Below are 14083 nucleotides of genomic sequence, written 5' to 3' on the forward strand. Positions count from 1 at the left end.
GATTACGAGAACGTGAATATTGAAGATGAGTGGGCCGAGAGGGGCGGCGGCTAGGTAGTGATTTTTTTTTTTTTCAAAAAATAAAAAGCTTTAATTACTGAGGATAAAGTGTACAAAATGTCTCACAAAATAAATAAAAAAATAACTCTTTAAGGAAAACCTTCCTTCCAAAGGATCAAAGACAGTGATTGTCGTCCATTTAAGCTATTTAAGGATTTTTTTTTTTCTCGTAACCGTTTGCCAAATTATAGATATCATCTTGGAAATCATAAATATCACCCTCTGTTTTTTTTTTTTATCATGAATGAATGAAGCTTTAGTATCATCCATTGTTTTTTTATTCAAAGCTTACCCCTGTAGGCACCTATCATTTTTTTGTATGTGTTTCAGCTCTTTATTGTAACCTTTTGTATGTGTTTTAACTTTTGAGGTCTTTATTCTATTTCCTTTCAAATGATAAAATCTTTGATGGATTTTTTTTTAGGATCATTCAGCAGATTTCAAGAAATCATATTATTTTTCATGTTTACAACATATGTTATATCTTCCAAAGTATACATTGTTTCATCAACCGTTTTGATCTTTATTTTTATTCAGTAAATAAAAATAATTATTTTAAGAGCAAATATAAGTAACACAAGTAAAATTCAAAAACTAACTCTTCTTGAGAGATGACCTTTGGAGATTATGAGGATATCTCCATCACAAGATAATACTCACCGATCTCTTCTTTTTATTTTTTTCTCAAAACAATTCTATCTAATATATTTGTACTATTTATTCTTTAGCATTGAACATTATCCAAAGACCTGACTCTTAATTTCAACCTACCACATTGAGATCTACTCCTATCAAAAAAATCATCCTTCTCACATAGTATCATCTCTATAAAGTTGTTATAGGAGTCAACAAGCAATATAAGAATTAACAGTGCCTTTTCTTCTTTATCAATCTTCACATCAACTTTCTTCGGTTGATCTAATATTCATTTAAATGCTTTATCAAGTCTCCACCTTTCTCTATCATTTGTCTATATAACTTTTGCTTCAAATATAATTTTGTTAGTTAACCTTTTAGCCAGATAAAATCTTTCTTATTTTTTCGAAATAATCGTAGTGGAGTTATCATTAATAATATGCATAAATGAATAGTGCTCTTGTACTTTACCACAAGCACCTCTCAATCTTCATCACTCATCTTATTTAGCTTGTTTACTTGTCTCTTCAATGTTCTTATTAAGTCATATTGAACAAGAAAATCTTAGGATAAAACTATTTTTTATTAAATTTCTCCGTAGTAAACCAAAATGAAATAAACGATGATATCCTTATTAAATATCTAGTTATCGGATCTTTTAGGCTTTACCACTTTATTGGGAAAAGAGAGGAATTAAAAAAAAAATCTAACACCAAAAAATTTACACAAGATTAATATGGTTCAGTAAATCTATAGGAAAAATTAAATTCTACAATATAAAATATCAATTACAAGACCCTTGAATTATCCTCACTCAAATATCACCCGAAGATCTTTTATCTCAACCCTCTTTAAAAACCCTAAAGATCATCTCGAACAATGGAAGTGTCTTGATTTTTCTCTCACCAAAACCTTAAGACACAAACCCTAATTCACAAAAAATTTCAATTTAATAAGGACTCTTCCAACTAATTTGAATATAATTAAAACTCTTAAAAATACTCACTAATCCTAAAATAAATTTTTATTTGCATGTCCTCTGCATCTGCTTCTCTAAATGAATCTTACTGCTGTTCCGCGTCGCTGTTCTTATGTGCAACAAGTGTATCCTTCTTTATAGCATTAAACACAATCCTATGACGAATCTTTTCAAGGTGCAAAAGATCTGATTTAGATATCACAATACTTTGTGGAAGCAGCAAGTGGGAATTTTGTTGCTCTCTTCCTTCGATCAGGGATGATTACTAAGGAGCTGTCATAGTAAGGATCCCCACTACCTCGCGACCCACCGTAGAGCTGGAACATGGTATTACAGCATCAGTCTCTTTTTTCCCTCAATTGAGATCTGCTGCATTTGGTATCAGTCTCGTGATTCTACACAAGATTAATGAAGTTACCAGCAGAAGCTGTCCTCATTAGAGGTTAGTTTCTGACTCACCGTCACTTCCATCATGCATGCTTTGTCGACGACGAGGACGGTGACTCAACTGTCCAACAGTAGCAGTTCCATGGTGGATCAAAGCGGCAGCATCCGCAAGTACGTCTTCTTCAAGCGAGCCTGCCGAGTTCTCCCTCGCAATGCAATTCCACGAAGGGATTCTCCTCGAGGCACCGAGCCGGACAGAATCCGTGTGACCTTGGGATGCAGACGCTCTTTCAGCGTATCTCTTGAGCCTGCGTTTATGGTCAAGAAGAAGGATGCACTCATCGAGTGCAAGTTCAATGGCACAATTTGCCTTCATAGCAGGAAGCTTCTCCCATGTGCATCTTCTGCCTTGGTTAGAAGCCATTTGGAGCTCCAAGCAAGATGGGTTTTGTACAATTTTTAAATACTGATAATGGAAATCAATAAAGATTTTGTGTCAACTTTTGCGAACCAGCGTAAGAAACATGACAAATTCACAAAGGAATAAGAGCTAAAATTTTACCTGAGAAAGGGTCACTGGCATAACTGATGAAAATAATAGAAGATAAGAATAATTATTAAAGAAGTTTTATCGAAGAAGTGAAGAAGCTTCGCTTGAATACATTAACATATCCATTTTCTATTTATATAGATTAAAAGGAAAGATTTTTCTCAACAGAATAGAAAAATTTTCTCGTATAATTGAAGAAATCTTATCTTCTATCAATAACAACAGTAACGCCACCCTCCCAATGCCACCCAACAAGAAATTGATATCGATATTTAAGCTCCATTTCAGTAAGTCGAGCGAGCTACGCAGGGAATAATCATATGAGGTTGATGAATGAAGTGCAGAGGATTTCTGTCCAGAAATATGTACAAGGAAATCATGCATCCATTGCTTGCGAAAGAGTAATCAAGCGGTGGTGTCATGATATATATATATATATATATATATATATATATATATATATATATATATATATATATATATATATATATATAATGACGTTGGTGATCTAGTGGAAAAGTATAGTTACAAGATAGACAAAAGAAAGAAAAAGCATAGACAATGATGGCTATAGATAGATGGGTTAAATCATAGACCTTGGCAGCAAAGTTTCCGCCATATACTCTGACAATTTCTTTTAGCCTCAACAATGGGGCTATGTGAGGATTGGCTTGACTGACGATGACGATGAAATGATTAACGTTGAATAATTCCTGAACCTGAATCATGGGCAAATCACTCTCCAAGCTTCCATCTCTCCAGCGACGAGCTGAAGCTTCAGGCTTGTCCTCAGAGCTCAGCGAGAAGGGTGCATGATAAGGTCTGATTTCTCCAAATCTATCCTTTGCCATCAGCTCCTGCGCCTCGAAGAGGCCAGGAAACGCACAGGAAGCATTAACAGCACTCCATATCACAACATGAGGAGACGTCAAATAGTTAAGACACCGCGGCGGCTCATGCTTTCTGGCAGAGCAAACTGTGATACAAAGGACACGACCGGTCATGTCATAAGCCTCCTGAAACGTTAGATTGCTTGTGAGATGCCTCAAAAGCTTCTGCAATTGCCTAATATCATGAACCGCACCGCGTCTCATGATCCTGTTAACCACTGCAAATATCCCACCCAACTGGTCAAAGAACTGCAACGAATACCATGAATCTTCAAGGAAACTGTCGAGCTTAGGCGGGGACATTGTTCCTACGACATCACACATGACCCTGCAATAGCTTATGTTCCGCTAGCGTTTTCACTACACCTGCATGGAAAGCACCCAACGAAGCACCTCCGCTCAGGAGCAAAGCTGTCCTACCGAAAGCATGTCTTGTCTCGTGCACGAATGCAAGCCTCTCTTCCAAGGGCCACTCATCGGGAACTGAGTCACAAGCCATTTTTAGTTGAGTTGAGACCTCATCAATATATTCCTTTACGAGTGTGGGTACCTGAAAAACAAGCAATCGGATTGAATTGAGTTCCAAATTCAAGGAGATAAATACTAGCTTTAGAGAGTACAAGAAACATGGATAATTGATATCTACAGTCGATAAAATAATGTGATATCTACGATTAGCTAAATAGGGATTTTTATACGGTAACATGAAATAATAGATTGGAACAAATTGAAACACGGAGACACAACAAGAGGAAACAGAAACAGCAAGGAGATAGGATTCGATACCTGCAGCCTGCCCCTGTGGAGCTCCGGGTTGCACATGTTACCCACATTCCTGATCAGGTCAGCACGCATACCGCAGATGATGTCCCGCGGCGAGACCTGCTGACGGCGGTGGCGTAGCTCCTGCAGCTTGTTCCGGATGAGCTCCTCCTCGTAGAGCTCGCCCTCGTTTATCTTGGTCGTCGTTTCCTCGTCGAGAATCTTGGCGGCGTGCAACCACTCCTCGAAGGTAATGGCGTTGCCCATCGCGTCACGCCAGAACTTGCGCCGGTTCGCCGACTCCGTCCGGGGGCGCTCGTTGGCGAAGCGGCGCAGGGCGAAGGCCGCGAGGGAGACCAGGGCGAGGATGCCCAGAGCGTGGCGGGGGCGGAGGAAGGCGACGAGCAGGGGCAGCTTCGCGTCGCCAGGGAGGCGGCGGAGAGCGACGCGCAGGAGCCGCACTAGATGTCGTCGGAGGCGACGGAGGGAACCGCAGAGCAGGACGCGGAGGGCGATCGTGCGCCCCACGATGGTCGACGGGCTGATCGAGAACGCGTCGACAGTCGCCTCGTTCGTGATGTCCATGGTTTGGTCTTGCTAGTCTTGGTTTGGTCTTAGAGAAGCATAGTTGGGAGGAGGGAGGATTGTGTTGATATCGATAGGAAGAGAGGATAGAGATATCAAATAGAGGAAGAGTAGGATAAGCTTCAATCTTCTATATTTCTCTTAAAAAATATTTTTATAATTTCAGAAACTCTATTACACTCATGACCAAACATATGGGGTTTAATGAACCTTTTTATGACACTTGAACAAGTTTAATTTCAACATTCTCCTCTCTTAAACTTGTTCCATCCAGCATGCTAAGTTTTCTTCGAAGTTGTTGAAATATTTCAAATTTATATTATATTAATTGTATTCAAGATGAATCATTATATTAAACTAGTCCCCAAAGATATATTATATTAATTGTATTCAAGATGAATCATTCTCTTTCAAGAAATCCTTTCAAGAACCAATAACCAATTTGACTTATCCTTCTATAGACTTTTAATCCATTTTTTCTTCTTGATATAATGATTCTCCCACTTGATGCAATGAACCTTTTTATGACACTTGAACAAGTTTAATTCCAACATTCTCCCCTCTTAAACTTGTTCCATCCAGCATGTCAAGTTTTCTTCGAAGTTGTTGAAATATTTCAAATTTAAGAGGTTTTGTGAGTATATCAGCCACTTGTTCACTTATCTTGACATGATGTATCTCCACTTCTTTATTTTTGATATGATCTCTTATGAAATGAAATCTTGTATCAATATGCTTCGATCTTTCATGATAGACTGGATTCTTGGCTAAGGCAATAGCTGATTTGTTATCAACATAAATCTTGGTTGACTTCTCCTGTGGCATATGAAGTTCTTGGAGTAATCTTCTTAACCATATTGCATGACAAACACTAGAAGAAGCTGCTATATATTCTGCTTCACAACTTGATAGAGCAACGATTCGTTGCTTTTTTGAAAACCAAGTGAATGTAGCTTCACCAAAATAAAATACAAATCCAGTTGTACTCTTCCGATCATCGTAGCTTCCAGCCCAATCACTATCACTATATCCAATGAGCTCCAACTTTTTAGATGATGAATAGAACATTCCATACTCAATTGTACCTTTGATATATCGCAAAATTCTTTTAGCGATATTTAAATGTGATGTCTTTGGAACTTCCATAAATCTACTTATTAAACCAACTCCAAATAGTATATTAGGTCGAGTGCATGTCAAATACCTTAAACATCCAGCTAGACTTTTATAATAAGTTGGATTAATATATTTACCTTCACCTTCCTTGGTCAACTTAGTGGCATATTCAACAGGTGTATCTGTAGGATGACAATCTTCCATGGAAAATTTCTTTAAAACCTCCTTTGCATAATTTTCTTGTGAGATAAAAATTACTTCATTATCTTGTATAACTTCGATACCAAGGAAATAAGTCATTAAGCCCAAGTCGGTCATCTCAAACTCCTTTTTCATAGAGTGCTTAAAATCTATAATCATGGAGCTACTATTGCCTGTAAATATTAAATCATCTACGTACAGGCATATAAACAAGATATCTCCATTAGAGTTAGATTTTGTATAGAGAGCATGTTCATGTGGACATTTAGAAAAATCATTTTGAATAAAATAAGTATCTATTCGAGAATTCCATGCTCGTGGGGCTTGTTTAAGCCCATAAAGAGCTCTTTTTAACTTATATACTTTATCCTCTTGTTCTTGAATAATAAAACCAGGGGGTTGTTGAATATATACCTCTTCTTCAAGAACTCCATTAAGAAATGCTGATTTGACATCCATTTATAAAATCTTCCATTTCATTTGAGCTGCTAGAGAGATAAGTAATCTTACTGTCTCCAATCGAGCAACTGGCGCAAATACTTCTTCATAATCAATCCCATATTGTTGTTTATATCCCTTCGCAACCAATCTGGCCTTGTATTTCTCCACCTCTCCTTTTGCATTTCTTTTTGTTTTGAAAATCCACTTAACACCGATAGCTTGGTGGTCTTCTGGAAGTGTAGTAAGCTCCCATGTATTATTTTTGTTAATTGCATGAATCTCTTCATTCATAGCTTGTCGCCATTTTTCATCTCTATAAGCATCTTCGAAGGTTAATGAATCATATCCTGCAAAAAGACAAAATAAAGAAAGTTCATCATTGTTAGTATCAATCCTTCGAGTCACATCATATAGGTCCTGAATCGGTCTTATCCTTCTTATAATTGGACTTCTTGAATCATGTGACCTAGCTGATCTAGGTGATGATTCTAGCAAAGCCATTTCGGTGCTTGCTTGTATTATATCATCTTCTTCTGAAGCTATAGCTTTTTTATGCTGCTCATCATTTTTCCAGTTCCAAATCTGTTGTTCATCAAACTCAACATCTCTTGACATCACAATTTTATTTGTGATAGGATTATAGAGTTTGTAACAACTGGAATTCTTTAGATAACCTAGCAAAATGCATTTTTGACTTTTATCCTCCAATTTTGTTCTCTTCTCTTCTGGTATCTTGGCAAATGCAACACTTCCAAAAATCCTCAAATGATCAACTCTTGGTTTTTGTAAGCTCCATGCTTCTTCTGGTGTAACATTACCAATTCGCTTTGTCGGAAACCTGTTAAGCAAATAAACTGCACAAGCAACAGCATCACCCCAAAATTCTTTCGGAATTTTTCTTTCCTTTAACATACATCGGACCATATTAAGGATAGTCCTATTTTTTCTTTCTGAGATACCATTTTGTTGAGGTGTGTATAGCATGGTGAATTGATGTAGAATTCCATTATTTCTACAAAAACTTTCAAATTCATTTGATATATATTCACCACCCCTATCCGTTCTTAAACATTTAATCTTACAACAACTTTGTCTTTCAACCAAATCCTTAAATTCTTTGAATTTGCTTAAAATTTCTTTCTTTTCTTTTAACATATAAACCCAAGTTTTTCCACTATGATCATTAGTGAAGGTAAGAAAATACCTGCTTCCTCCAAGTGATACTGGATTGATAGGGCCACAAACATCTGAGTGTACCAGATCAAGTCGATTCCATGCTCTTTTTGTCCTTCTCACTTTGAAAGGCTTTCTTTCTTGCTTACCCATGACACATACTTCACACAGTTTTGCTAGGCGATCAATTTTTGGCATTCCTGTCACCATATTATACTTCTCTAGAAGTTTCAAAGCCTCAAAATTTAAGTGAGCATATCTAAGATGCCAAAGTATAGAGATATCCTCAATATCAGCTTTAAAACAATTTGGTTGATCAAAAATACTTAAATATCGAGGAAACATTTTATTCTGTGCCATTTTCACATGTGATATCAGTGTTTTATTCTTATCACGAATTGAGAGAGCCATATCTTTCATCTCAATTTCATAACATTTTTCAAGTAATTGTCCCAAGCTTAAAATATTATTTTTCATATCAGGAACATAATAAACATCTGAAATGCATACTTCCTTGCCATTATTAAGTTCAAGGAGAATTTTACCTTTGCCTCTTACTGGTCTTTGAGATAAATCGTCAAATGTAATGTTCCCGGAATAGCTTGTATCTATTTTTGAAAATAGCTCTTTGATGCCACACGTGATTTGAAGCTCCTGTATCTAGATACCATGTCATAGATTGATCATCTTTCAAATTATCATAACTCATTAATAAAACTTGATTTATGTTCTTTTCTTCCTCAACAAAATTTGCCTTATCACCTTGATTGTTAGGATTATAATAACATTCATAAGAATAATGTCCATACCTTTTGCAAACATAATATTGTATTTCGGACCTTTTAGAGTTTCTGCCACGTCCACGGCCTCGGCCACGTCCTCGACCATAACCTCGGCCTCTTTGGCTAGAATTTTCTCCACCACCTTCAATGTTCGGAGATTCTTGATTGGTCTGATTTCTGCCTCCTCTTCCTCTTTGTCCTCGTCCTCTTCCTCTTTGAGAATTTGATTCTCATTTATTTTCAAGAATAAGCTTCGTTTGTAATGCTTGCTCCATAGTTTTGTCTTCTCCTCTTTTTGTAATCCTTTGTTCATGAACTTGAAGGGAACCCATAAGTTCTTATAAAGACATTTTTTCCAAATCTTTAGATTCTTCGATCGCAACAGCAATAAAATCAAATTTCGGATCTAGAGATCTCAATATTTTTTCTATTACTCTCTGATCATTTACTTGTTCACCATTTCGTCTCATTTGATGAACAATAGAAATGATTTTTGAGAAGTAATCAGAAATGATTTCAGAAGTACCTTGTTGTAATTTCTCAAACTCGGCTCGTAAAACTTGTAGACGAAGTTTCTTTACCTTATCAACACCACCGAATCCTCTTTGAAGCATTTCCCAAGCCTCCTTTGAAGTATTTGCTGGAGCGATGATCTCGAACATTGTATCATCAAGGCCTTGGTAGATCGTGAACAAAGCCTTTTTCTCCTTCTTCCTTCTTTCTTTGAGTTGTTTTCTTCCTTCTGCATTCATTGCTCCTTCTTCTGCTAGACTTGGTTCAGCAAATCCATCTTCTACAAACTCCCATACATCTTGGGAGCCTAGAAGAACCTTCATTTGGATGCACCATATGTCATAATTTTCTTTTGTCAATCTGGGGATCAGGAGTTGGATGACACTTGAGGAAGAGGCCATAACTTGGCTCTAATACCAAATGTTGATGTTGATAGGAAGAGAGGATAGAGATATCAAATAGAGGAAGAGTATGACAAGCTTCAATCTTCTATATTTCTCTCAAAAAACACTTTTATAATTTCAAAAACTCTATTACACTCATGACCCAACATATGAGGTTTATATAGTCCCCAAAGATACATTATATTAATTGTATTCATGAATCATTCTCTTTCAAGAAACCCTTTCAAGAATCAATAACCAATTTGACTTATTCTTCTATAGATTTTTAATCCATTTTTTTCTTCTTGATGTAATGATTCTCCCACCTTAATATTGGACTGGTTACGATGGACAAATAAGCGATGTGGAAGGGCCACGCGCTGTAGAGGACGGCGGAAGGGGGAGAGAGAGAGAGAAAAAAAAGAAAAAGGAAGGCGTACGGCAGCTGAAAGGGCAGGAGGATAGTGACGTGGACGTAAACAAGCGGGAGGGAGACGAGATGCACGTCCCAGAAAAATTGAAAGGAAACAACGATGGAGAGAATGGAAGGTAGATGGTGGACCCCAGATGGTAATCGAATCTGAGCCCTTCACTCAATGATCAGACGACGAGGACAGTTGATGATCACAAGTCTGGCCGGTCAATTAGATATAAAATATTAGACGAATTTTCGGCAAACATTCAGAAATTTTGGCTGAGCACTCCAACTTTCAAAATTTTTATAGAGAGCCTTAATTTTTGACAAATCTTCCAAAAATTTTGATATATATATATATATATACATGTATATATACATGTATACATGTATATATAAATATGTATATGTATATATATGCATATGTATATGTATATATATGTATATATACATGTATATATGTATATATACATATATACATGTATATATAAATATATATATATGTATATATATGCATATGTATATGTATATATATATGTATATATATGTATATACATATATGTATATACATATATGTATATACATATATACATATATACATATATACATATATATTTATACATATATATATGTATACATATATACATATATATATATACATATATATATAGGTTTCTTACCTATTTAAAAGCTCAAATATTAAAAAACATTGAAATGATCCATCATATTTTGATGAAAATAAAAAAAAAAATAGAGAAATAAAAAATACTATTCACGTGAATAACTTTAGAAAAATAGCAAAAAATTCTCTAAAACAGAAAAGGTGTCATAAATATTCATACGAGTTATTTTGATTAAAAAAAAGGTAGACTTTTAGTTAATCGTTGAATTGAACCATTTATAATATTTTTTATTTTTTTTTTATTTTTTTATATATTCTATGTTATGTTGAATCTCGGATTTTGATGATGAAACCAATTGATAAATGTTTATGATTTGATCTACGTTTTGAGTGATGTAGGATGCTTCGATCAGGATGAGACAATTAAAGTAAGAAGAATCATGTTGGGCCGGGGGAAAACTATTGAATCTCGAATTTTGATGATGAAACCAATTGATAAGTGTTTATGATTTAATCTACGTTTTGAGTGACACAGGATGCTTCGATCAGGGAGAGATAATTAAAGCAGGAAGAATCATGTTGGGCTAGAGGAAAACGTGTCAGAAGATTGGACATCAGACTGGAGGATCGGTCGACGTATCGATAGAAGGCTTCAGGCCATGGATTCGGGCATCGAGCCAAGAAGAGCGGATATTGCGCTAAAGATATCGGAGTTGCGGGAGTCAACTGGCCGATTGGGCAATAGGCCGCAAGAAAGGACGATGCGCCAAAGAATCGAATGAAGCATCGATGGACTGATGACATGTCGGACAACATGATTCATGCTTAGTAATAATTGTCTAGATCGAAGTATATTTTTGTGTGTGCAGGATTAACTACGATAGCAAGGCATAAAGCAAAATGAAGTCCCAGAGTCAAGAACGCGATTTTGTTGGGAGTTCAAGAGTTCGTCGGAAGTTCTGTTGGAACCAACCGAGAAGTCCAGGAGCTTGCGAAAGAAGCTTGTCGGAACTCACTAAGAAGATCATCGTGAAGTCCAGGAGCTAGCCAGAAGTCCGCTGGAACATTGCCGAGAAATCGTCGGAAGTTCACCGGAAAGATCGTCGGAAGCTCGCATGAAGAAATCAGACTTATCTTGCTTAGAATATGTCTTAGGAATCATAGTTAGCACATAATTAGAGTTGGGATTGGGAGGTAATCCCATCAACTCTGTTAGAGGCCAACTGGGCCCCAAGTTGGACTGGTTTGGGCTGGATTCAAGGCCCAACCAAGGTGTTGAAACCTTGGCCGACGGTGGCACCGCATAGGGAATAGCACCCTAGGATTCCTGGGCAATGGTACTGCCCCTATTTGGCGGTGGTACCACCCAGTACCAGATCCTACGGCGGTAGTACCGCCTAGGAATGGCGGTGGTACCGCTAGTACCCAGGAAACCTAGGATGAGACCTTTTTAGGCTCCAAGTTTGAATCAACTTGAAGCCTATAAATACCCCTCTCATCCTTGGTTAACAATACAAGCACAGAGTATTTAAAAGTGAGAAAACGTTGTTGCAATCACTAAAGAAATCTCCTTCTATAGTCTAAGTTTAGAATTCTGTTTAGGAGGAGTATGTGCTTGTAAAGGTTGACTTCTAAACCTGTGAAAAGGAGAAGAGAAGTGTAAGAAGGAGGTTGATCTTCGCCTATTAAAAGAAGATCGATAGTGGATGCTGGTGGCCTCGACGGAAGAGGAATCGGCGAAGTGGATGTAGGTCACGACGACCAAACCACTATAAAAATCCTGTTTGCCTTTACTTCTTGCAATTTACTTTTATAAGCGAACTGCCTCTCCTTCTTATTGTGCTTTTACTACGCCTACACTCTGTGTACTTTCAAAGTTATTACCTTTACGAAACGGTTTTCGTAGAAATCAGATTTTACTGTATGAAGGTTTTTCAAATCGACGTAATTTTTACCGCTGCACTAATTCACCCCCCCTCTTAATGCCGACTCATTCCTAACAAAAATATGTCAGAAGATTGGACGTCGAGCCGGTAGATCGGTCGACGTATCGACAGAAAGCTTCGGGCCATGGATTCGGGCATCGGGCCAAGAAGAGCGGATATTGCACCAAGGATATCGGAGTTGCAGAGTCAACTGACCGATTGGGCAATAGGCCGCAAGAGAGGACGATGCATCGAAGAATCGGACGAAGCGTCGAGGGACCAATGACATGCCAGACAACATGATTCAAGCTTAATAATAATTGTCTAGATCGAAGTGTGTTTTTACATGTGCAGGATTAACTACGATAGCAAGGCATAAAGCAAAATGAAGTCCCAGAGTCAAGAACGCGATTTTGTTGGGAGTTCGAGAGTGCGTCGGAAGTCCGGACGTTCGTCGAAAGTTCTGTAGGAACCGGCTGAGAAGTCTCGGAGCTTACTAGAGAAGCTTGACGGAACTCGCCAAGAAGATCGCCGTCAAGTCCAAAAACTTGCCGGGAGTCTGCTAGAACATTGTCGAGAGATCATCGGAAGTTCGCCGGAAGCTCACTGGAAGAAACTAGACTTACGGACTTGTTTAGCTTAGGAAATGTCTTAGAATTTGTAGTTAGCACGTAATTGAGATTGGATTTGGGCCAACCCAATTAGGGGCTAGTTGGGCTAATGTAAGGACTGTGTTGGGCCTAATGAAAGGTCCAAACAATGACCCAAGAAGTAGCACCGTCATGGCACAGTCTTTGAGATTGTGTCAGGCGGTGGTACCGCTAGTTTGGGCGATGATACCGCCCCTGGCAGGGTGCCAAACGGTGGTACCACCCAATGTAGTGTCAGTGTTAGACTAGCATTGGTGGTAGAACCGCCTTAACATAGGCGGTGGTACCGCCCAACACAGGTGATGGTAGCCCAAACTCATCCTTGGTTAAAAGACACAAGTACAGAGTATTTAAAAGTGAGAAAATGTTATTGCAATCACTAGAGAAATCCCCTCCTATAGTCTAAGTTTAGAATTCTGTTTAGGAGGAGTGTGTGCTTGTAAAGGTTAACTCCTAAACCTATGAAAAGGAAAAGAGGGGTGTAAGAAGGAGGTTGATCTTCGCCTATTAAAGGAAGATTGATAGTGGATGCCGGTGGCCTCGACGAAAAAAGAATCGGCGAAGTGGATGTAGGTCACAACGATTGAACCACTCTAAAATCTGGTTTGCATTTTACTTTGAGCAATTTACCTTTACGAACATGTTTTAAGTTAAGATATTTACGAATATGTTTCAATACATTTACAAACATGTTTCAAGTTAAGATATTTACGAAACGGTTTTCGTCATAAACGAATTTAATTGCAATGAAGTTTTGAACCGACATAATTTTTACCGTTGCACTAATTCACTCTCCCTTTTAGTGCCGACTCCATTTCGTAACATGTTATTCACCATCTAAAGAGTCTTTTTTTTTTCTTCTAATTTCTCTAATTTTTTTATTTCTACCAAATATGATGGATCCTTGCAATATTTTTAATATTTGAACTTATAAATAGGTAACAAATTGATAACAAAAAATTTGGTCCATAAAAGGCAGGAATTGAAATTAGATATATTATTTTTTGGATGAG

The 14083-nt window shown here is 37.4% G+C and overlaps 1 pseudogene; it reads right to left on the reverse strand.

The window, feature by feature from the left end:
• Positions 1-1760: 1760 nt before the first annotated feature.
• On the reverse strand, positions 1761-4891 carry LOC135598242 (triacylglycerol lipase SDP1-like; annotated as a pseudogene).
• Between the last annotated feature and the right edge of the window lie 9192 nt (positions 4892-14083).

Source organism: Musa acuminata, chromosome BXJ2-1 (genome assembly GCF_036884655.1).
Source record: "Musa acuminata AAA Group cultivar baxijiao chromosome BXJ2-1, Cavendish_Baxijiao_AAA, whole genome shotgun sequence".
NCBI classification, from domain to species: Eukaryota; Viridiplantae; Streptophyta; class Magnoliopsida; order Zingiberales; family Musaceae; genus Musa; species Musa acuminata.